This window comes from Pieris napi, chromosome 20, assembly GCF_905475465.1.
Source record: "Pieris napi chromosome 20, ilPieNapi1.2, whole genome shotgun sequence".
Classification (NCBI taxonomy): Eukaryota; Metazoa; Arthropoda; class Insecta; order Lepidoptera; family Pieridae; genus Pieris; species Pieris napi.
The window spans coordinates 1,382,940-1,403,334 of NC_062253.1; the positions used below are offsets into that span (position 1 = coordinate 1,382,940).

At 35.1% G+C, this 20,395-nt stretch overlaps 1 protein-coding gene across 1 annotated transcript in view; it reads left to right on the forward strand.

Moving 5' to 3' along the window:
* The first annotated feature begins 8,708 nt into the window (after positions 1 to 8,708).
* The window catches only part of LOC125059637 (orexin/Hypocretin receptor type 1-like), a 94,961-nt gene continuing 83,274 nt past the window's right edge, over positions 8,709 to 20,395 (forward strand). Inside the window, exon 1 of the mRNA XM_047664145.1 lies at positions 8,709 to 8,835. The gene's annotated coding sequence lies outside the window, so the exon portion shown is untranslated. The remainder of the gene's footprint in view (positions 8,836 to 20,395) is intronic.

Genomic DNA, 20,395 nt, shown 5'->3' on the forward strand with positions numbered 1-20,395 from the left:
GCACATATCATGTATTTTATAAAGTTATTACGTGGAAAGGAAAAAAAGGATTGTGTGGTTTTATGAAACCACGGTAAATGTGGAACTTTTTTTCACATTACAGACATTTAACTAAAAATTTTCGAATACTATTCCATTAAGTACCCTTCGCTTTCTCAATGTTTATTTTATACTTGGAAAACTGGAATGATAATGGGAAATAATAAAAGTCTCCAACTAATATTTTTATTGAACACTGTGTCTTAGAGAGTACGACATACATAATACTTAACAATTATTTAGATTATATACACATATTTAATGTAGTGTACTCGGTCAGCTGCTGCGAACTATAGGCACCGCCATATTGGCCTTGGCTGCTATGACGAGCGCCTTTCACTTCAACCCTACTCCGCGGCCGACCGTCACGCGACATGCAACACACAGACGAAAAAGTTTGAGACGATGTAATAAAAGTTTCACTTTAACAAACTGGCTCCAATGCCTAGTCCTCAAGCCTGATTACGTTAGAAGGCGACATCGACTGCCGTTACTATTCCTATATTAATATCCTCAGCGGAAACTAACCTCTCGAAAAGGGCACTCATAACAATGTATGGGAATAAAAGCTGAGCGTTTCACAAGGCAGTTTGCCGCGCAACACAACTATGTGGAACCAGCTGCCCACTGAAGTATTTAGTCCAGTCAAAATAGACAAAAATAAGTCATAACTTAGCCAAAATTCGCATAGAGCTGAAAATTGGCAGAGACGTTAAATACATCATTATAAATGAAATGTCAAAAATCCCCTTCGATCCTACTTCTGCAAAAAAAATTATTCAAGGTCAAAAGTATAAAATTAAGGTTTTTCCATTTTTCTCGAAATCAGTTAGTATTATCGTGAAAATAGATCAGACAAAAGTTGTAGATCATACAATTCTCTACAAAAATGGTTCAGTCACTTTTTCTCTTACGACTCACCATTCATGAGATATCGCGGTTTTAATCATTAGAAAATTGCCATTTCATTTATAATGATGTATTTAACGTCTCTGCCAATTTTCAGCTCTATGCGAATTTTGGCTAAGTCAAATGCCTATTTTGACCAAACCAATTCGACGTAGGGTCCTTCAAGACCGTACCAATTCTTAAAAGTGCACTGCACTTGCGAGCCTCCTGGCAATGTGAGTGGCGGTAACACTTAACATCAGGTGAGCCTCCTGCCTGTTTGCCTTTCTGTAACATAAAAAAGGCCAGGTGAATAAAGCAGCAGGTACATAATAGATAGTTTCACAGTGCAGACAGAGGAGACAGAGGAGGCCGAGGTGTTAAAGGCCTGTACCAAAAATAAAGGGCACACATATAATGATGTGTTTATGTGTTGTACCTGAAACAAAAGGATTTTTTTGAATTTATTATTATTATATAGTCCGCCAGTTGTAAACCTAATGATGCATCATAAGATTTTTTGTTTATAACGAGCTGTCGCATGTTCAGACGAAATAATATTCAATGTTACTTTCCTTTTGTTATTATGTTTTATTTCATTTTTCCTATCAAGTGATCCATATCATATTACGTTTTAACAAGTTGTTTCATATAATCGCAATTCAACCGAAAATAAAACACTTTGACTGTGAAAGCGAAGAGGGAAATGAAATTCTATCGAATGCTTTTTTTTCTGAGGCATTTTCCTTAAGGAAAAAGGGATTTTACCATTCAAATATAAACAAATTTATTCGAGCTAAGAGTCATATAACAACCTGATTTATGATAAGTCATGCCGAATCTGTCAATGTAATCTTTGAAGAATATTCTGTCTGCTCCACTGTAACGTTTTAGTAGCGGTCAAACAGGCGTAAGTTGGGGTACTACATACAAGTCGTAAAGAACGATAGAAAAAATTTGGGGCTATTTTTAGGTGGAGATTCAACAAATTTACCAAATAAACCACACAATAATTCATATCAAACTAGCAATTGTCTTATTATATGTAATTAAAAGCAATTAAAACATCTCACATTACACACATTCCTATTTAAATTATACCTATTCTGTAACCTGTGGAAAGGGGATTAAATAGTTTGATTCATAAGTTTGAATTTTTTTTCTAGGTAGGAATTTTTTTCAAATACATGTTTTGCACATATTTAAATATTTAAGTGGTAAAGCAAAAGGCAGGGAATGTTCAATAACTTGATGAATCGGGCTTTTATCTTCTATCTAAACGACTTGAACTCTGCTACGATTTGCATATCAGTGACTAACTAGATTATGATTGTGTTGAATTCAATATAAATATAATTTATTGAAGTTATATTCTTTAGGCGCGTCATGAAAAATTGATGAGAGTGAAATTTTACGATGCGCGCGCACCGTGACACAAAATTAACAGAATGAAGTTGACCACGGAAGATGCTACGGCATTGGACATAATTTAAAAACAACATTCGAATAGTAATAGAATTAATGTAACAGAATAATAATAAATATATATTTATTTAATTTTTCAAATGTAAACTGAACTTTATTGACTGTAATGACTCCTTTTCCAGTCTTTGATTATTTAATTGTAATTAATTATTTGCATGCAATCAAAAACTATTTTTAATAATGCCAAAGAAGTATAACTTCTTACGCGCGGACATAAGTAGGTACACGCACCCTTTTTTTATTGTGTGTGTGTTGCCAAAATTAAAAAATGGTGGATCTTAGAACATGAATTATTCTAAAATAACATTTAATGCTAGTTCGCAAGTCCCTTGATTTGAACTAAAGAACTCAAGTAAAAATAGGAATCTGTTATAAATATGTAATTTAATGATCCTCGAAAATATTTTCGCCAAAAAATAACTTTCCTTTGCCTTCAAAAACAATTGAAATTATTTGATTTAGTTTGAGTTGCAAAACGGGTGCCATCTATTAATGACTTTTTGCACTATGTCTCAAACAATCTAAAACACACACTATGTCTAAAAGGCCGGCAACGCACTCGCGAGATCTATATTTTTTGCGCAGAACAGGGGCAAGGCTAAACGGGCAGATGTTAAATTATATGGACACTCTAGGTGCCGATGTCCGCAAGTGCGTTGCCAGCCTTTTAAGAATTGATTCGACTCGGGACTTGCACGAGCTCCAGATGGCTCTTGTCTCGGCCAATTTAAATGATCCTAATCCTTGGGATTGATTTGCTCCAGTTCAAACAATTTGTATGACCCAAAACATATCGATTAAAAAGAGTGGGGGGGGGGATTTCTTAACGGTTTTTCTTGCCCGCTCTGAACTGGTAGTAAATGTAAATTTAGAGTAAATTTAACTTCTTTTGTGATAGAAAAACTTAAATAAAATAAAATTAGGTTAATTAGGTTTGTTAATTTAGGTTAAATTTAAAATTATGTAAAATTGTAAATTTATAATAAAACATAACTTCAAATCCGTTAAAAAAGTGTTTTTCTATGTCTAAAAGGTATGTCAATAAAAGACAATACTTCTTTTGTGATGTTCATAAGGTGTTACCAACTCGTATATGAATAAAGTTATACTGACTTTGACTTTGAATAAGACCAACTTTGGGTTGTGACAGCGAAAGACACAAAGATTAGACAGTAAAATTTTGTGATACCGTAATATCTCATATAACATTATAACGTATACAAAAAAATCATGCAATCATACCAAACTAGATACACGCCTAATTAAAAATGGAAACAAAGTTTCAGTTAGAGATATTGCTGCATTTTATCATCAGGCGCTATTTAATTCACGGAACTGCTGATGTTTGCGTAGTGTAAATACGCAAAACGTAGTGCAAATGTTTAATCATAACATGCTTACTAACAATGAACTTCATTTGAAACTCCAAATGTGTAATCCGTCGGTCAAAGTATGAATTTATATGTATTTGTTCAAACCTACCAAAAGCAAAGTTGAAACTCCGGTGAAATAAACGTTTTCTTTTGTTATGCTTATGCACTTCTTGAACTTTACCCTTAATATTTCTTTTTCTAATAATTTATGTGACTAGTTTTCTAAGTAGGTAATGCAACGAAGTTTTGAGAAATCAAAGTAATTTTTTTCCTTTAAAATATACGGGAAGTGGATCGCACCACATAAATCTGCAGTGTATATTCGTATATTATATTTGTTTTATGGAATTTTTTTTTAATTAATAGTAGTTAGGGGCCGGTCAAGTATTACGTAAGCAGATTTACTTCAATTTATCCCCCGCCCGCTCATTTTGTCAGCAAAACTAAGCAAAGCTCTCAAAAATAATAATAGAACATAAACGTATTAATTTTTTCTACGAATCCTCGAAAATACATTTCGTTTTCAAGTAAACAATTACTATTGACGTAATCACCAATTAAGAAAATCAAACTAAGTACATATTTGATAATTCCACCCCGAGTTCGACATCAGCCCTGCGATTCTGTCACTCACATGTCGTGTGATACTGTCGTGAAGCAGTCATTTTATGATTTGGCATTCTGAAAAGGTAGGAGCTTGTAGTTTATTGTTTATCAGAATGCCAAATCATAAAATGACTGCTTCACGACTGATTTGAGAGCGACCGCCGATGCAAAAAACGCTGTGTGAGTTCGAAAAGTGAGTTATAGAATCGCAGGGCAGTTGAAAGCGAGACTGTTTATTAAAAATTTCTCATTTTATATCTGTAGGATTTTTTTCTTCATATTAAAGAAAATGAGTTGTCATGTAAGTGCTTTCAAATGAAGCATTTACAAAGTCAAAGTTAAAAATAATTAATTCATGTAGGTAACACAATGTACACTTATGAACGTCAAAAAAGAAATATACATTAAATGCTTCTAATTTTACATTTACTGCCAGTTCTCAAATCAAGGGCGTATAACAGAAGAGAAGAACTGGCAATAAACTCTCCGCCACTCTTTTTAATCACCAAGTTTTTTGTTTTACACAACGTTTGTAAGGAGCTGCAATCATTACACCATTTTCCACACAGCATGTTCCATACAGCATAATATGCGTCTACTGATGAACTCAGCAACAGAGCCGATATGTATATAGTTCATACCCTTTTGTATATTTCATGTATTCCATCTTAAGCTATATCTTTAGTATAATTGTTTTTTGTATATATTTATGTTAGCTGTAGGAGTACGAAATAAATAAATCCAAAAATATTCCTACATTATATTGTACCAAAGTGTGACGTCTCTCGTATAATTTATTTCCAGGATTAATTAGTGTGTAGTCAATTCCGCCCTTAGAGGCTTTAAGCAAAATAAGGTATTTGTGAACTTTGACCCCTAATAGATTAGATTTTAACCTTTCTCCATACTACAAACAAGAAGTTCTTTTGTATTAAAATATCTTTTGTGTGAAAATACTCCTTTGTCTGAACGCATTAGTATTGGATTTCCTATACAACGTTGTTTTGATAGGAAATATAGTATCAAATAACCATGATGAATGTACTGTATTGAATATTTATTATCTTTTACCATAGACTAAAGAGAAATGTGCTAACAACCTTTTTCGTTTTTCTCCTCTTACGTGTAATCTGTGTATTTTTTGAGTGTGAGATTATTTACCTTGAGTAATAAATAATTACACAGAGAACTTAAATCTAACACTGGATATTGTTCATTATCATGTTCGTATACAAAACTCATATCAAAAGTGGACCCCAAAGTGAAACCACTACTAAAACTAAGAACTAATTTGCTGTAGAAGTTGCGGAGTAAGCGTACAGTGTGTTTGAACGTAGATGTGTTCACTGTTCAGCGATGCGTCTTTTTATCGAAATAATAACACAGATAACTGTCCAAATATTTGGCAACATATGTATACAATGATTCATTCTATTCACATAAAGGTGGTACAAAAAATTAGCTTAAACACGTCGTCTTTTTGGGTCTTCGGCAAGCCGGTTTCCTCAATTCACCGTTCTAGCGAATGGTTAATGCGGACATAGTAAGAAAGGAATTTGGTGCACAGCCGGAGAACGAACATATAACCTCAGGGATGAGAGTCGCACACTGAAGCCACTAGGCCCACACTACTCGTGCAATTGTATTCACATACCAACTCAAATTATATCACATCAACGACCGAGTCAACGTTGTGGACGGTGCTGCTCTTCCTCCGGCCCAAAGTCAGTACCCTCGAACAGTCTAATTGAGACTGTTCTATTCGAGTATATCCTTAGTGGTCATGGCTTTTTAACCGCGATTCGGGGTACCTCTGACATCGAATAAACCAGGCAGTTGAAACTATTTTTATCCTGCAGAAGAGGGCTATTCGTGCAATCTATAATTTAAAATGTAGGGAATCTTTGAGAGCTAAATTAAGGGAAATTATTATGCTTACCTTTCCCTTGCAATATATCTATGAAAATAATATGTATATATTAAAAAAAATGATAAGTTTACTAGAATAGAACATACGCACAATGTTAATACTCGGAACAAACGCAGGCTGCAATTTTCCCATTACTATCTAAAGTTAGTCATTCATCTCTGGGAAAAGGGATACTTTTCTTTAATAAAATCCTAGAGGATCTTTTACCTCTGCCTTTTAATAAATTTAAGAAATGTATTAAAGAAAAGCTGTGTAAAAAGGCTTACTATAAAGTTAACTATTTTCTAGTTGATAAAAGAGCCTGGGACTAGACAGGGACTAGAAGTGCTTGGTTTGCTTGGTACGTGTGAAACAGCCCTTATTAATAATAATCGATATGTTTTGTAGAAATAAACGACAGATTTTAAAAGTTTGCATGTGACTTGATTGTAATGAAACTTAATGTAATGGCTCGACTCGAAGGACCAATATGTGCTTGGATCATCAAATTGGAGAATATTTTTACTCAACAATTATCCACTCGCGTACAAGACATTCAACAATAGAATATAAGCGAAATAATGAAATGTTAATAGCTATAAAACAAATGTTAAAGAGTGTGCCTACGTCTGTCTATACTCTCAGCGCGTAACTCCGACGATTTTGTTAATCGCCACGCTTATAAAACTAACAAAATCCTAAATGAGTAAAATGAGTAAAATGTACAGCCTTGGCTCGTACACTTAATTTGAAATATTTTATCTAGCACCGCGTTTAACACAATATTATGTTAGTTCTTATAAAATTTCCTTGGTTTGAGCGTTATTTGGTGTATATGTTGTTTAGAACATTGTAAACATTAAACAGATAACTCAGTTATTATTAGCTATCTCATTGCGAAATAAAACGCGAGCTAACCGGATAATGGCTGTCAAATAGTTTTGCATATCAGCGAGATAAGAAAGATAGCGTTTATGGTAATTTTCTTAATATATATTTCAGTAAATAACGGCAATAATGTTTCATAATCAAGTTTATTGTTCGATCGCTTATCGGGCAAGTACCATCTGATAACAACAGAAATACCGCGTGGTCCTGTTTGTTAATATTTTTTTTACATATATGTATGCTCTTTTCTTGAAAGACATACTAAAATAAATCAGTGGCGCTACAACCTTTTTTAGGTTTGGGCCTCGGATTTCTGAATTTGTTTCTTGATCATTTGTCAATCTAATAGGCCAGTAGGTGATCAGCCTCCTGTGCCTGACACACGCCGTCAATTTTTTGGGTCTAGGGCAAGCCGGTTTCCTCACGATGTTTTCCTTCACCGTTCGAGCAAATGTTAAGTGCGCACATAGACAGAAAGTCCATTGGTGCACAACCAGGGATCAAACCTACGACCTTAGGGAGAATGGCACGCTGACTAACACTGCTCTTCCTTAGTCATATTGGTTCGGAAATAATTTAGTGGGCAGCTGGTTCCACATAGTGGTGGTGCGCGCCCAAAACTGCCGTAAAAACGTTCAGTTATGGAACGATAGTAGATGATATAGCGATGTAGCAAGTAGTAAACATCGAAACAAGCCTTTACAAAATAGAATAATATCGAAATTATACAGCTGATGCCAACAAACTAATGTATAATGTCAATCTATCGTTATCTTTAACAATCACGTTGTCTTACCCTATTTTACCCTACCCGTCAAACATAATTAGTTTAACTTAACATACTATGACCTACCAATCAATCCAATCTCAATAAGGCTGTTACCTGTAACAGCCTTATTGAGAACAATGATGACGTATCGTTGTATACGATAATGTCGAGAAAAAATAAAATAAAGTACAGAGTATGCAATGTTAGTTTATAGTAGTTATTTTGTTCTCCGCTGCGATGCTAATGAAGAAAACTCTTTTGTACAATTTTTTTATATATTTAATAAATATAATTAAAATAAGTTAGGTGTGAATTAAGTTTTAGTTTTTGTTTTAGTAACTCTACTGATCATTAAAAAAAACATTGTAAAGTGCTTATCTGATAAGGCTAATCCGCTGTTTTGATAGTATATTTTTTGTAACATTTATATTTACAATAATTATGATATATTTTATAAAAAATAGCTAGTAACATATACTGTAGATATAGCATTATGTATGATGTAGAACACTTTAATATATATAAGTAAATTGCTCATTTATAACCGTACCATTCAAAAGATACAGTAAGCTTTTGTTATAATATATTAATATTGACAAAATTAGACTGCTATACACATTGCGCAGATAAACCCTAACAGATCCTACATAATCCTACACTAAGGATTCTATTATTAATTTCCGGAATTCAATATATATGTTCACAAACAAAATTGTTATTCAGTGTAACATCTAAGTCGAGAATCTATCTCTGAACGCCGAGCAGTCGAGTGTTGGTCCGGCCGAGAGTCGCTTGTGTGAAAACGCGCGGGAAAAGCTGTCAATTGTCAATTTTGTCTGCGTAAAAAGTATTTAATGTGTTGTTTCTTTTTGTATGCGGTAAGTAATATTTGACTTTTTGCATTTTTTTAGATAATGGAAAATTATTTTAAAGATTGTAAGAAATATAATATAGCCAAATAATTATTAACACGTTTAAGTGTAATAAATAATTAAAAGTAATTCTAAAGTACAAATAAAAGTCGTATTTTACGTAAATTTTTGTGAAGATTTTTAATACGATTTGTTAGTGTTTTTTTAATGAAATAAAAGGCAGACACCTGATATTAAGTGCCCATGGACACTCACATTGTCAGAAGGCTCGCGAGTAATAGCTTAGTAATAGCTTTAAAATATTATCAAGAAAGATATCAAAACTTGGGAAGATATAAAAAAAATATTTATTACAAAATAACCATTTTGATGAGATGAGAGAGTGATTGAGATACTAAAAGTGCAAATTTTGGCTCATAATTTAAAAATAACTACATATGTTACACAATTCATTAACAAAATTGATATAAATTGACAAATAAAAAAATCCTCCTCAATTTATTACCGCCTGCGGTGTTTTATGAAGGCGTAGTTCAACAGAACATTTAAATTAAATTAATAATTAAAAATAATTAATTAAAAATAATTTTAATGAAAATCTAAATACATATAAAAAACTAATGAACCTATTAAAATTATGCAAAACTTACGAGTATTTTTTTTACCTTAGAAATCTAAAAAAGGTTTTATTTGCGTGAAACATTATAATTAATATTAATTTGAAAATTATTATTATTATTATCAAAGGATGTTCATAAAATAATCAGCAAATTTTTATTTTTCTTGTGATTTTTTTAATTGTCTCTGCACATCATTTAACATTAGCCTAACTAATAAGTAATTTTAATCTACTTAAAAGGATATTTAACATAAGAAAGTGACCAATAACACTTAAAGTCTATTAAAGTACTATTTTTACACTTATCACTGTTTATCACGAAAAACTAACGTGCACAACTGAACGAGTTTTAGAAAAGTATTAAAACCTTAAAATGGTGTCGTTTTTTTCCAACCAGCTTTTTTAAACAGTCCGAATTTCAATTAACTTTCGGGATCGACCCTTTTAGGGATGATAATAATTAAGGCTGAGGGTACGAAAAACAACACACTGTATTAAACAAAATTATTCACTCACGCGGAACAAAACTCTTAATGTAACAAAAACAAAGTCCTTAAGTGAAAATCACTTGCACCCTCAAAACACATTATTGTACAGAACATTTAAATATGGCCATAGCAGTCAAATTATTTTATCACCTTCCCAGAAGTGAATACAATGCTTTTATAATACGCTTCTTAGGTTGTTCACCTGTTGATGAACATAATTTAACTTTAATTCTTGATTAATTATTGATCTTATGTAGAAAAACTAATTGAACTAACTTAACTTGTGTGTACACGTTTGCCCCGTCTCACCTCCTTCACAAGCAAAAAAGCTGGGACGGCCGCAGAGCAGGCATAATTTTTTCTTTCCTCCAACTTTGATTTTGTTCCCTTTGGAGTAGAGACTCTTGGGCTGTGGGGTTCAAGTGCACAGTTAATTAAAGATTTAAATTGGTGCCTAGTAGATAGTACCGGTGACGCCAGAGCTGGTGCTTTCCTCGCTCAACGAATAAGTATCGCAATACAGCGAGGAAATGCTGCCAGCATTAAAGGTACACTGCCACAGGGACCAAACTTTTTAAATTTGTCTTGATTTTATTTTTAATTATTTATTTAAATAGATTTTTTGTAGTTAGTATAATTATTATGTTGTAGGTTAGGAAAACTGTAAATACTGTATACTTGATAGTGAATATGAAATAAAATTATATATAAAATTAATTTGATGAATAAGAATCGGCAAATTTACTTATTATATATAGAAAAAATTTAAACTAACTAAATAAACAGCGCAAATAAAAAAGTCTTTTCTCCAACTTTAATGTTATTCCCTTTGGAGTAGAGACTCTTGGGCCGTGGTGTTCACGTGCACAGGCGCTAATTAAGTATCGCATAGCGCGGCAATGTTGTATATGTTTATAAATATAACTGATATTTATAAACAAAAGGTGTATTTTACTAGTTCAAAAGTATTATTCACTAGTTCATTAGCTTTTCCACTGTTAAATGGATACTTAAATTAGAGAATTAAATTGTGTAGCTGTGTTATTTTTAACTATATTAAAAATTAAAAAACGTAAAAGTAATGAAATTACTTTAAAAAGCTTGGCCCCTATTATATACCCTCTCACATACACACCCTCGAATACACGCACACACGCATATACATGCACACAAATCCAAAAAATATTAATAGGAACTTACATGCTTTTGATATCCATGTACTCTTATAATATTTATTTCTGTAGTAATCTAGTTTTGTTTTGTGTTTTTTTTACCTTTAAATTAGTTTTCCAACTCATGTATGTACTTTTTCTTTTGACTTTGCTATGAACAGAAGCCTGGCTATCTATATTACAGGTTCTTGCCTAGCTTGTACACCAGTCTCTTAACTGTAATCTCATTGTTTGTTTCAAATGTTATATGGGAGAAAATAAAAATATATTTATTACTATTATTATTATTACAGATAACTCTTGCTGTCTGTTTTAGATACTCAATACTATAAGGTGTTATTTATACTAATTCTATTTCCCTTATTAATGAGTTTTATTCGTATCACTGAACTTTTAGCGCCAATAATACGTTAGACCAGAGTTCCCCAAACTTTTTTGTGTCGTAGACCCCTTCCCATGTTTTTCAGTGTTGGGTAGACCCCCCTACTTACCTGATATTGATTTCCTGTAAATTTCTAACTGTAATGAAGTTTAGTGTTAAAAACTTAAAGTAAAAAAAAAATTATAATTTATACAGTGTATGTGTTGAGATCCACTATCGTAGACCCCCATTTTCATTTCATGGACCCCCAATTTTTTTTTCGATAACGTAGACCCCTTGCAGGTTGTCATAGACCCCTAGGGGTCGATATAGACCACTTTGGGAATCACTGCGTTAGACTAAACATCCATCCAAGAGAAACAATTCAGTTGTTTTCCGATGCACGCTAGCCTTTTGGAAGATTTTTCTTGCGCTGTTGATTTTTCAACAAATACATATAAAATAAATGTCAAGATTAGACAATTGTCAACGCTTTCGGTTCAACTATACTACGAACTTTGACGTTGACAAATTTTGAATTGTGTTCAGTAAAGCGTAAAATTGTGGTAAACATTATCAACGCTTCGTTTCAGTTTGTTTTATAGAACATTGATAACTTTATAACAGTACATTATTGCGCATTTGACACTTGAACGGTAAAAATAATTATCATGAGGTGTTATGACGTGTATTATCATGAATTAGAATTAGGTGCCTTAGTCCCAAAATCGAAATGTGTTAGGCATCTGGTTGTAGCGCCACAGGATTATTTATTTTTAATAATCTCTTAAAGTTTATCGAATTTATCGGTAAAGGAATGAAGACGGTGTCTATAGTAAAAAGTACTTAACGATACTTCTAATAATGTTTCATTCATATTATGTACAATTTATCCTTTGAAGAATAAATGAAAATATCTGGCATTTGCTACGCCGTAGCTCGGCGCTACGTAATTTGTTTGATCATAAATTAAATGTATAATCATTTTCATTACTATATTACTCAATCTTATCAAATGATTTTTCGAGGTCGTTGTCCTTATTGAGTCGCTATAAAAGGAGAATTTAATATTGTGTTCAATTGTTGTGTAAAATAATAATTATACAATTATAAATTTTAACAGTTACAAAAATTATTTATCTATAGATAAAAAAAGCAAAATAAATTTAAAAAGTTTGAGAGGTTGAGATGTTTAAAGCCCTTTAAACCTCTAAGTATTTAGACATAGACATCACATTTATTACTAACAAAATCAAAGAAAAATTTAATGAGAGATATAAAAAATAAAATGTTTTTTCCCCTTTCCCATTCGGTTCGTTTCAAGTGTGTAATGCATGTGTGCTGTGGTTTTAATTGGCCCTGGCTCAGCATTATGCTGAGGAGCAGAATGTTCCACAGCGCTGGTCATTCTGCCAGAGACCACATCAGCTAGATTGCGCCTCAGTCGCAAGAGATATATAATTTTACTTTTGGGCGGAATAAAAAACTAGATTTCGTGGGATTTTTGTCGAGTAAGTAGATGTTTATAGCTGCGACTAAAATTTAACTATTTAGACCATAAGTTTTGATAATAATTATAAATTAACTGTATCTTATATTATAATTATATGATAATTAATATGACGGCGCATTCCTAGCGCCATCTGTTTAGAAATAGTAGAATAATTGGAACGAGATTTGACTATGGTCAGTCTGGCGGAGCGTCGTGTCGATGGTCAGCGCGAACATGTTGAATTTCGTTTAGTTTTCAAACGTCAACAGCGAGCGCACCACGTCTGCGACGAATCGCTTTTTGTTCCAAATAATCTTGTGTCTTTTTGTTACAAAACTAATTAAAAGTGATAGATTAAGTGATTCCCTAATTACGAGTGAATAGATTTTAGTGAATTGCTGTAAGGGAGATACTTTTTGTGATTCTATTGTTCCTACCCACATAACAACTTATTGAAGACATGGCTTATTCTTATGATAAAGGGCATCCGCCCATATCAGAAGTGGGATCCCATGCGCTACTGACCGTGCAAAAACAACCACCTGACTAAAATAGCGCCTTGAAGATGTTAAGTAATATGGAAATTTTACTTACTCGGATGTTAGCGACAACGCAACCACCGGTGACAACTGCTAACGCCCAGTATAGTGCAGTGAAATTCGTAGTTTAATCGGGTAGACGCAGACGCGGATATAGAAGGTTGGTCTTAATTACTGAGCTTAAAGTACTGACTAAACATTTAGAGGGCGTAGATTTCTCTAGCTCTTAGCAGTGTACTGAAAGGGCGCGCAGCTTGCTTGAGCAAGTTAAATTTGTATGAGCTGACATGGGAGAATGTAAAACAAAGTTTAATGGCTAGATTTTGTAAACCAAAATTATTTCAAGACTTCTTTGATGAAATATTGCGTTTTCAAATTGGAACAAAAGAAACTGCAGCAGAGTGGCCTGCGCTTATGGAATATGATCGAAACTATACCTAAAACCCGAATCTCAAGATTTTATAACTGGATACGTCATATCGGTCTTATGTCAGAAGGATGATTTGATATGCCGTGAGCTAAACGCATATACTGTCACTATTAAACCTCAGCTGTTTAAAATCTTAAAAGGCATTTCCCTAAAGCAAAGATCGGGTGTTACTGAAATCCAAGAGCCTGATTTCAAGCGACCTAGAATAATTGTGGACGCAAGATTTTCTGGTAAATGTAATTTTTGTAAAATCCTCGGACACTGGCAAGCCGACTGTAAAAAGCGTCTTCGAGAAGATTCTTCTAGGATGACTAAGCAGCAAGATCCGTCAACTGCAACACGTGCCCCCGAGAAAACTTCTACCGTAACCTGTTATATATGCGGTCAAGTTGGACACATAGCAACAATTTGTAAAGAAAAGGAAAAAAAAAGGTGGTGGATCTACTGCAAGGTAATAGGTCAATATCTGCGAACAGTGGCTGTCGAGGGGCACCTTGGGGATGTCATCTGGTGAGTCAGTCTCCTTTTTTTTTGTTTGATAGCGGATCGTCTTGCTCGTTGAGAAAAGAGAGCTACTCTACTAAGTGCCCAAGTACTGTGCGCAATCATCTTGTGTATCTTGCGGGCATTGGTGGTGATGAAATAAAACAGATTTCGAGTGAGGTTAATCTTGAAAATTTTATAAAACTCTTGACATTTCATGTTGTACCAGACTCATGTCTTACCCTGTTATAATAGGTAGGGACATTTTAGAAAACGGTGTGAGCGTCAAAATTAATAATGATAATTTGATTTTTTTTTTCTCAATTTGAGGAACAAGTTAATGATTGAAGTCTAAAACTGACCTGACCCCACGTGTTCATCGTTGGTGGGCATTTTTTACAAGCCTACGATTTTGATATCATATATCGCGAGGGTCGTGGCATGGAGTACGCGGATTGCCTTTCTAGAAATCTGCTGCTGGACCCCAATAGCTTAGTTTCCGAGTCACAAGTCTCTTCAAAACCTACAATTCAGACAGTAAATTTTGTAGAAATACATCGGCGCTGGCTTTCTGTGGAACGGAAACGTGATGCAGAGGTCCAAGACTTGATTGACAAGCACAATAATGGCGATTTTCCTAAACCGGTTGGTCAGACATGTGACGTTAGGAATGGAGTTCTTTATTAACAAGGGCTGCAACATTGGGCTGCATTTTATAGCAACTGGCTCCAGCGGGGCAAACGGGCAAGTCAAGCGTGTGATGCGCGCTTTGAAAAGTTTTGCTAGCGATTATCGAAAGCGATCCCAATAGGCGTGACGAGTTGGGTAATGTGCAATTAGCGCTTAATAGTACTGGGTCTACAGTTCGGTATCCGTTCTCAATCTCTAGGTATGTCGAGAATTAGGTGTTCAAGTCCAGATTCAGAACAAGAACAGCGAATTGACGTAGAGTCAGCTAGGCAAGATGCGTCTCCTAACATACAAAGGGCAGCCGCATCCGATACTTTACGATTTGACCAAGGTCGAGCTACTATCAAGCCATTTTCTAAGGGCGATTTCGTATTCATCAAAAGTTGCGAGCGCAACCAAACTGAGTTAGATAGGAAGTTTCTTCTTATTCTTATAGTGTCTCCTTGCGAAGGTTGGCGATCATCTTGGCTATTTTAATTTTGGATGCCGCGCTTCTAAACAATGACTTGGTGCTTTGACCAAACCAGTGTCTCAAGTTTTTCAACCAGGACGTGCGTCTGCGGCCAGGTCTCCTTCTACGTGCCACTTTGCCTTGTATGATTAGTTGAAGGAGCTCATATTTTTTGGAGTTGCGTAAAACGTGTCCGAAATACTCAAATTTCCTTTTCTTAACCGTCATAAGCACTTCTTTGTTCTTCTGCATTCTGTCCAGCACGGTTGTATTTCGTATGCGGTCTGTCCAAGATATTTTAAGCATACGTTGATAAACCCAGATCTCAAACGCTTCCAGTTTTTTTGGACATAGTCTCTGTCAGCGTCCAAGATTCTACGCCGTAGAGCAGCACAGAGAAGACGTAACATCGCGCAATACGAGTTCTAAGCTGTAAATTTAGGCGCTTGCCACAAAGTTCCTTTTTTTTTTTAGTTTTGAAAAGGCGTTCCGAGCTTAATCAATACTGCAGCGGATTTCGATGCTATGGTCACCTCGACAGACCGAATGTTTGTGATATATTGACTGCAGGCTCCGATACACTGTCCGCAGGATCAGACACGCTTACAGCGGAGTCTGATACCCTAAGTAACATTTCAGATCGCGAAATCTTTGAGCATGAGGTCCGAATTCACGCAGAGCAAGACAGTCCGTAACTTATAGGTATGTGTAATCTGTAAGCACTGAAGTCTACTTAACTATGTTGGCACGATTAGTGAGAAGAGTCATTGAATAACGTGGTGTGTGTGTGTGTGTGTGAAGGTGGTCGAAAGGATAATGTCGTCCGGGCCATGCAGCTGATAGCGGCTGGTCGTAGGGACACATTCATCCGGTCCAACCTTAAGTGTTCGTTGGTCGAAAGGATAATGTCGTCCGGGCCATGCAGCTGATAGCGGCTGGTCGAAGGGACACATTCATCCGGTCCAACCGTAAGTGTTCATTGGTCGAAAGGATAATGTCGTCCGGGCCACGCAGCTGATAGCGGCTGGTCGAAGGGACACATTCATCCGGTCCAATCTTAAGTGTTCATTGGTCGAAGGGACAGTGTCGTCCGGGCCATGCACGTGTGGCTGGTCGAAAGGACACACCCGTCCGGTCCAATCTTAAGTGTTAATTGGTCGAAGGGACAGTGTCGTCCGGTCCATGCACAAGTGGCTGGTCGAAAGGACACACCCGTCCGGTCCAATCTTAAGTGTTAATTGGTCGAAGGGACAGTGTCGTCCGGTCCATGCACGAGTGGCTGGTCGAAAGGACACACCCGTCCGGTCCAAATTGATACTGTGTGAATAATTGATCCTAAGCATAGGACATGCCGATAAAGAGTGTAATGTTTATTAAGTGATTAGAAAAAGGTGCCGTCCGGTCCATGAGTGGTCGAAAGGACACACGTTTTATTTTTTTTTATTCTGATAGTCATAGTTGTATGACAGTAGCATTACGTCTAGTAGTCATAGCTTGTCAGGTTGGGCGAGCGGGTAGATTTACTGACACCTGTCCGATTGATTCTGTCACTGTTACAGGACTGCAATCTGATGCGCCCGAGGACGGTCGAAAGTCAGTCCGGCCGTGACGGCGCATTCCTAGCGCCATCTGTTTAGAAATAGTAGAATAATTGGAACGAGATTTGACTATGGTCAGTCTGGCGGAGCGTCGTGTCGATGGTCAGCGCGAACATGTTGAATTTCGTTTAGTTTTCAAACGTCAACAGCGAGCGCACCACGTCTGCGACGAATCGCTTTTTGTTCCAAATAATCTTGTGTCTTTTTGTTACAAAACTAATTAAAAGTGATAGATTAAGTGATTCCCTAATTACGAGTGAATAGATTTTAGTGAATTGCTGTAAGGGAGATACTTTTTGTGATTCTATTGTTCCTACCCACATAACAACTTATTGAAGACATGGCTTATTCTTATGATAAAGGGCATCCGCCCATAAATATGACATTTGCATGCCTAATTTTATATGGCGGTTTTTTTATAATTTTCATTGCAAATAAACGATTTATTATATTATAAAAACTACATAAATAAATATCTTTTATACGTTGGCTACCCATATTTGTTTTCAGTGTTAACTAAACAATTCCTCCCGTATGAGGAAAACCTTGAGCATTTCCAATTCAAGTAAATATCAATTTACTCTATCTGTCTCCCGTCGAGTTTAATTTTATGTCTATGAGAACAAAAGAATACTATTGAAAGATATTTAGAGTTATAAATATTTGAAAGATGTAATTCTAAATCTTCTTCTGGTCAGTTTTAAGTGAACATTTATTTTGTTTAAAACTATAAATTATGATGATGGAAAAACATTTAAAGTAACATATTTTTCGATGGTCATAGAACTGATTTAAATCAAACTTATTAGTAAAGTCTTCACAAATTCATTTATCAGGAAACAAAGATTACTTTAATAGAAACAGAAAGAAGACGAATACAATATAAAGTAAAGGATTGTATCTTATTTTGTAGCGTATCTGTATCTATTTCATGATCGTTTGTATCAAATAGGCAAGTAGCTGATCAGCCTCCTATGCCTGACATACTCTGTCGACTTTTTGGGTCTTGCAAGCCGGTTTCCTCACGATGTTTTCCTTCACCGTACGAGCGAGTGTCAAATACACATTTATACACATACTAGTAGACTCGGCCAAGCGTTGCTGCGGCTAAGATTTTTGTTATATTACATTGTAGTAAACTATTCAAGAGAAACGGCAGGAGAACACCAATCCACCATGATTTTTTGGTGGTTATGCCATTAAATTGTAGTTTATGTGAAACGTTGGTAATTATTTTGATAAGGATCAATACCTAGGTACGAATAAAGAGCCTTTTCTAGCGGTGGTATTTTAATAAAAAATCAAATAATAATAAATAATAAATCAACCTATTTAATTTTATAAATATATTCGTAAATAACGGTTAACTTCTATAACATAAATAATCATATAATATTATTTAGCTAAATTGAAAAACGTAATTTTTAACTAATTTAACAAAAATGTATCCTTCACAAAATTTAACATTAAACAATTAACGTTATGTATAACATGTTATTTTTTTAACATTTAATGCGTTATTTTTTATAGCATTTAACCCCACTTCTGGTTTGTTAGAAATTTTGTTGAAATACCTATGAAGCGTGGAAGCTGTGCTCTCGAACGTAAAGGGACACTCGACTAGTCTAACCGCAGGCTCAAAGGCAACTTTTTGCGGGTAGCTTTGATAAGCATTTAAATAACTAATTTTCAAAAGCCTTTAGGATTGCGTTAGATAAATGTTTGTTTGATATATCAGTACCGTAAGGCTTTTAAGCCGAGGTCCGTTAAACGTAATAAATACGAGGTGATTAAAATCCTGTCCCTCCAGTTTTACGTGACGATAATAAACTTGCACAGTTAATTCACGTCATAACTTTGGGGTGAGACGAGGACAAAAAGGTTGTACTGTCGTAAACATTTCAATAAAATCATTCTGCCATTTTTATTTTGAAATTGTTGATTCGTCAACCGTTTTTGACTTGTGACGTGGAAACAAAATTTTCCAGAGTATTTAAGTTTTTCAATTGTTTTCTATTTTATGAAAGGAATGATAAATAATAGTTTGTGATTCCTTTTTATGATTAAATTAACAGTATCCATGTTTAAAAACCTAAGTTACATGTAGGTACGAGTAACTTATGTACTCTTATGAACATCTTTTCTAGCAGTAAATCTGCTGCCTACTAATCTCTGAACACACTCTCAACCGCTTATTATCATGGTGATCCTAGCTGCTAGAAAATCCTTCGCGTAGTTCTCTCTCTAGCGAACTGTGGAATCGACTCCCGGTTAGAGTATTCCCGGTTATAGAGAGGTATCCAATATATGGATCGGGCAGCCACAACTTAATAGCGGAGATTATTAATTATTTAATTATTAATTTACCTTGTGAACGGTGGACGTTTTATTAGTTATATTTACAACGATTATTTTTCGTATTACCAAAGCCAGTGTTTCGTATTATTAAATTGTCAAATGAGATCCCGAGAGCGTTTCCTAATACATATTAATTTCTTGAGAGAGGACGCAACACGAGACATGCCTAAAATAAATCAATGGCGCTTCAACCTTTTTAGGTCTGCGCCTCAGATTTCTGTATCTGTTTCATGATCATTTGGTAATCTATCCGCCTCCTGTACCTGACACACGCCGTCGGCATCTTGGGTCTAAGACAAGCCGATTTCCTCACGATGTTTTCCTTCACCGTTCGAGCGAATGTTAAATGCGCACATAGAAAGAAAACCGTTGGTGCACAGCTGGGGATCGAACCTACGACCTCAGCGATGAGAGTCGCACGCTGAAGCCACTGCGCCAACAGTGCTCATTAAAAGAAATACTAAAAGATTATTTTCACTTTGTTGGAACTGAATTTGGGTATAAATCCTGATTTTCCAATATTTCAACTCTGCGTAAACTGTGTTGCCATCTGGCTAACCGTTGAATATTCTATTCGACAGATCAAAGGGACCGGCTAAACAACCTTTATGGGTATTGATACGTGATTTACATCATTTATTTTATTTACCATACTATGACTATTTATTATCTGGCCATAAATAACGCATTTTAAAAAAAATACCGCACCGTAATTGTACCGGCATTGTAATAGGAGGCAAACGGGCAGGAGGCTCACCTGATGATAAGTGATACTGCCGCCCATGGACACTCACATTACCAGAAGGCTCGCAAGTGCGTTGCCAACCTTTCAAGAATTGGTACGCTCTTTTCTTGAAGGACCCTAAGTCGAATTGGTTTGGAAAT